Source organism: Girardinichthys multiradiatus, chromosome 15 (genome assembly GCF_021462225.1).
Source record: "Girardinichthys multiradiatus isolate DD_20200921_A chromosome 15, DD_fGirMul_XY1, whole genome shotgun sequence".
NCBI lineage: Eukaryota > Metazoa > Chordata > Actinopteri > Cyprinodontiformes > Goodeidae > Girardinichthys > Girardinichthys multiradiatus.
The window spans coordinates 29,237,853-29,243,852 of NC_061808.1; positions in this window are offsets into that span (position 1 = coordinate 29,237,853).

Below are 6,000 nucleotides of genomic sequence, written 5' to 3' on the forward strand. Positions count from 1 at the left end.
TTAGCCTGTATGGATTAAGTCATGATGATCTTGCAGCCTCACAGCTTCTTATGGACCTTGGAGAGTCGTTTTCTCCATGTTGCGCTAATGACAGCTGTAGAGGTGGTAGAGCATGGCACCGCAGGGAGTTTGGCACGTCTTGCTTTTCGTACTCTGCAATGCAGCGTGGCTCCCTCCACCTCCACCTCCATTCCGACAAACTCAGCTAAGCTCCTGTTTAAATCAGTCTTGTTACCTTTTTAATAATTGACAGTAGCGTTGCTCTCTCCCAAACACACCCTTTAAAAGCTCCATCTCTTGTTTTCATGTGTTTGTGTTTTTATCCGCCTGCTGTTGCTCTGTTTATCTTCATTCCTTGCTCTGCTTCCCTCTCTTGTTCTATCCCTTCCTCTTTCCCTCTCGTTTACTCTGCTCCCTCATCTCGCCCTGCTCTATTTGTCTAATGGTGCACTTTGTATTTTCATGGATTCCAATCACTCTTCGGCCTGCAGCCCGCTTTATGGTGCGTCAGCGTCACCAGCTTCAGAGCCGCTCCTCATTGGTGCCAGGCCTCACTCTATTTACCTAGAAGAATAGGCTCATCCATCTTTGATTGTTGTGAAAAATTACAGTGGTGCCACGACAACCAAGCTTCTCCAAGCCTCATGCAATATTCAGAGGCGATGATATAAGATTCCTGCTAATGAAAAAAACACCAGGCAATACAAACAGCTCTTTAATAACAGCCCGGCAGAACAGCCTGCTCTCTGTTGATCTCAGGAGTGCAGTTAACTGGCGCTGGCCAGAAGCTGAGCGTCCCCGTGACTCAGCGACGGGTGCCTGTTGTGAGGGCACCACCATTCACCGACCTGTCTGCTCTTTTTGACCACAAATCAAACCTATTGGTCCAAAATGTAGACAAGTACTACATGTGACAGTTACTGAGAAATGCATTTTGAATAAGGACAGGCAACTGCAGAACATAGCGTAATCTGGCCAGGAGAGGTGTCTGATCTTCCTGTTCAAACTGGTTCAATAATGGAGGTAAAATCAGAAAGGTGTATTTGAAACAATTTTTTTCACAGATTGCTTAGGAAGGACTCTGTGGATGAATGAAGCGGTGGTTATGCTCGAGCATAGATCCATGAATCGAATTGCCTTTTAAACTGTTTTTTCAGACCACCGATTTTTACTACAGTTTTTGTTTTGGACAGCAGATGTCAGTACGGACAATATCTGCCTCTTTTGAACAAGTGGTGACAAATGAAGAAGTGGCAGGCTTTCTGTATGGCTCACTGTCCAGGGCACCATTGTGACATAGGGCAACCCATAGAAAAAACAAAAGTCGTCTATCAGAATCTGACAGATGATGGATCATCTTCATTCTAGTCAATATGGAGTGCCCCAGCCAAGTTGTGTCAAGTTCGACATCCTGATAAAATGGGGACGTGTATGACAGGCAAACGTCAGAACACTGTGCCATTGTTTCAGTGGAACAATGCCAGTCATGAGGCTAACAAAGGCAAGCATAAATTTGCTTTGAGCATCAATGTCAATCACAACAAAAGAAGGAACCTATATTTACAAGGCATTCATACAAAGATGGGTAAACCTTAAAAAGAATTCATAAAAAACTCATGCATCAACATTAGGTTACAAGTTACAAAAAACACAACCCAATATTCAATGTTCTGTTTGACACAAATTCCTCTCTTCCATTGTAAGGCATGCTAGAGTAAGTGTAATGGTTTAAAGGGGACATATGCAATTTTATTTAGCCCTTAAACACATTTTGTTGTGTACTTGGAGTCTCTAGGCGTGCAAAAAAGTTGAATTTAGTCTCTCCAGGTGCAGCGTAGATATCAATATATACTGTCTAAGTCGTATCTTTCAATCCGTTCGGGTTTCTCTATTCTCTGTTCCCTTTTTGAAACGTTGGACACAGCAAAGTGGTAAGCTGCAAATAACGCTAAAATGACAACAAACTTTATTTAATGAATTTACTGTGTGTTGATTTGACCTCCTGGTCATTGTTTTGATAGCAGTAGCATCGTGCCTTCTGTGTATCTTCCTGAGACCCAGGAAAAAAGAAAGTTTTGGTTTTTTTATATAAAGTGTTGGGGTGGTAAAGAACACATTGCAAAGGTGTTCTTACCTATATAGATTTCAAAGTCCAAAACTAGGCCGTCTGGAGTTGAAAGAACAAACACCCTTAATACTGTTGAATTTAATTTTCCAGGTGCAAACTGATGGATTGGACACCTGCCGGTGAATGGCACCATCTGTTCATCAATAAAGAACTTTGTTGACCTGGGTAGGTTGAGGCAATCTTGGATGACTCTCTCCAGAACTGGTCTGACTTTTCAGAGGGGATCCTTTTTCTTTTCCTCTTCTGGCAATTCCAGATCACTGACCACTTTCTGTGAAGACCTGATCTAGTAGAAATGATTTCTTGGCATGGAGTCAGCTATGAGTGGGACTCTTGTTTTACCAGCCTAGTACATTTTAATTCTGGGCTAACCAAAACATGCCATGTACACGGACATTCCTATAAAGGTTCTGATCTCCTCTGGTGTTGTGTTCATGCTGCTGCCCGAATCAAGTACCATGTGTTGGTTGGTGAAGAAGGACAGATCCTCAATTATTTTCTGGTCAATGTACTGCTGGAAGTACTGCTGTGGGCTCCAGTCTCTACGGCTCATTTGAGTACCATCATCTGCAATTCTGCATTCTTCCAATACAGGCATGAACCTAGGGGAAAGACAAAACACACTCGATTGATTTAAGTTATGAACATGTGTTGTTTATTCATTTGAACAATAGCTTTGATTTAAAAGCCTAGGTGTTGATTTTGTCCCATGATGGACGACGGCGCACTTCAGCTGGCTCTGTGTCTTTTTCAGCTTCCTCTGGCTCTGCGTCTTGGTCAAATTCATCTTGCTCCTCATCTGCATCGTCCTCTCCTGTCTCAGCTTTTCTCTCTTCACTCTCTTCTTCTGAAAGGTCTATGTTTGAGTCTCCCTCAGTGATTCCATTGAAAATCCTCTCACACTCTGTCATAGAGCTGTCTACTAAAATAATATGAAGCAAACATGAAGTAAGTCCTGATGTACACTACAATGAACATGAAAAGAATTGTGGTTTTGCCCATGAAAATAAAATTGAGCTCTGGAAACTCACTCAAAATGTTCCTTAGATGTTTACTCACTAAAAACAAAGTATAACATTGAAAAAGATTTTAGATATGAAAAGCATACTTACTTTTCCTTGTTCCATAAAATGTGCTTGTCGAGATGGCAGCCATTTTCAAAAGACAGGAAAAGGATTCTTGGCATGGCCATACCCCCAAACATAATATATTATTGTAAAACAATGGTTGTCAGCTTCGTCACTTCCTTCTGTGTCAAAAGAAGAGCCTCTGCAGAAGCGAACTGGTAAGTCATGTGATCAAATGAGCTTAATTTGATTGGCTAAAAGCTGCTCGACTCTTCTTCTTCTTGGACTTTTTTTTGGCAGGTGGCATCCAATGTTAAGATGCATTATCAGCCACTTGACTCGATCTAGTGCTGATTGCTTTGGCATGTGCCACCACAAGGTCAACACATTTGCAGGTGAATTTTTGTGGGTGAATTCTTGCAGGTAAAATCACATATATAACTGAACAGGACCCCTAAAACTTATTGCTCCAAGGCAATAGCGCGAAATATGGGGCAAACTACATTCACATACATGCAAAAAAAAAAAATAGAGGAAATGTAGCATGAAAATACACGACTTATATGTGCATGGACGAAATTGGAGGTGATGGTGCTAAGAGACATCTAAGGCTCACCAGCAGTATTGCCATCCCAAATGTATAGATCAATCCGACTGCACTTCTAAAGCACAGGAAAAAGAAGCAGTTCAGAAACAGGAGGGAGAGAAAATGAGGCTGAGTACGGGAAGAAGGAGGAGGAGTGTGACACTGTGAAAGTGCTGAGCTGGGATCCTCCTGTTGGGGATTTCTCTCTATGACGACACCCCCAACCCCCCCGTATTTTTTTCCCAATACACTGGCACTGCTACCTTTGCAGACAAGCCTAGCAGTGTCTTTCCCCTTATGCCTGATAGGTCATAAGGGGCTCTGTGGGAGGGAGAAGGAAACTCCTTACTAAAGGCCCCATAGGTGTCTGGCTGTTGACCTTGAGGATTCTAAAAGATAATATATGATAATATAAACTCCTTATTAATATGTAATCGCAATTTACAACAGAAGCTGAAAATAAAAGTGAGAATGGCGAAGCTTGTCCCCATCAGTCGAAGAAGACAGACTGGTCTGACATGATATCAGAGCCAACAACAACCCTCCTTTCTACAAACGGAGCACGCACCCACATTCATCAGCTCTTAAAATGCTGCCTTAATTATTTATTACCGCCATCTGAACAACATACAAGGAGCTTAAATGTACCTCTCACAGAGCAAGCCATTCATGCAAAACACAGGAAGGGTTTTCTCATAATAACCTCAAATTTTAATGTACTTTGTTAGGATTTTATGTGACAGACTAACAAAGGTAGTACAAAATTGTAAGGTTAATTGTTATTTTCTAATTAATAAAAATCCCAAAAATTTGGTGTGTACTTGCATTTAGCTTGTTCAATCTGATTCTTCTAAGTAAAATCAAGTGCAATTAGTTGCCTGCAGAAGTCACCTGATATGAAAAGAGTGTTACTCTGTGGGTAAGAAAATGTAATATTGCTGCAGATGTTCAGTGAAGATGTTCAGTGAAGGCCTCAGAGGTTTTGTTTGGGAACACTAATAAATAAACAGCAAAAGGAACACCAAGGAACACATTAGACAGTTCGTTTTGGGGAGATTTAAAACTAGGTTAGGTTATAAAACAAAATAAGCTCGGAACATCTATTGGAGCCCCGTTCAGTCTATGGTACAATCACACACTACCAAAGCATGGCTGCCTACCCTAACCGACAAGCTGGTCAAAGAGAGCATTAATCAGAGAAGTGGCTAAGAGGTCCATGGTATCCTTGGAGGAGCTGCAGAGATCAACAGCTCATGTGGGAGAATCTGTTGATACAAGAACTATTAGTTGTGCTTTCAACATGTGTGGCTTTTTGAAAGAGTGACAATAAAGAAAGTGTAAGAAGCCATAATAAGTCTCCTTAAAGTTTACCAGTCATGTGGAAGAAGGTGATCTGGTCAGATGAAAGCAAAACCTAACTTTGTGCCCTACATGGAAAAATGCTATTTGTGGCAAAAAACAGTGCAGATCAACCTGAGCACACTGACCACATAAGTTAGTGGCAGCATCATGCTGTGGGATGTTTTACTTTAGTAGAAACAGGGAAGTTGGTCAGAGTTGATGGCAAGCACACCTTCCAAAACTTGAAGTGGTATGGGAAAAATGCAAATCTACCAATACATGTTTCTCATGGTGACTCTGGAGGAGCTGCAGAGATTCACATCTCACATGTCACATTTCACATGTCTTTACATCTCACGTTGTAAAGACATGTAGTAGTCATGCAGTCCCCAAATCTGGTCTTTGTGTAAGAGTGGCAAAAAGAATGATATTGTTAAAGAAAGCTATAAGAAGCTGTTTTAAGGTTTGCAACAAGCCTGGTAGGAAATACAGAAAACACTAAAGTAGGTGCTACGGACAGATAAGACCAAAGGTAAACCTTTCGGCGTTATATCAGCCTGAACACACTATTACCACAGCATCATGCTGTGGGGATTCTTTTCAGGCAGCAAAGCTAGTCACAGTTTATAGTCTTGATGTGCAGAGCTGGTAGAGACCAATCCCCAAAAGACCTGCAGCTGTAAATGCAGCAAAATATTGTTCTACAAAGTATTCACTCAGAGGCACGAATGCAAATTTGCTTGTAAAGGTTTCTTAAAACCAAGAATGGTTTCCCTTCCACTACACAGTTATGCATTAATTGGTGTTGGCTTAGCACATAAAATCCCATTAAAATACATGGAACTTTCTAGTTATATGACAAAATATGAAAAAGTTTA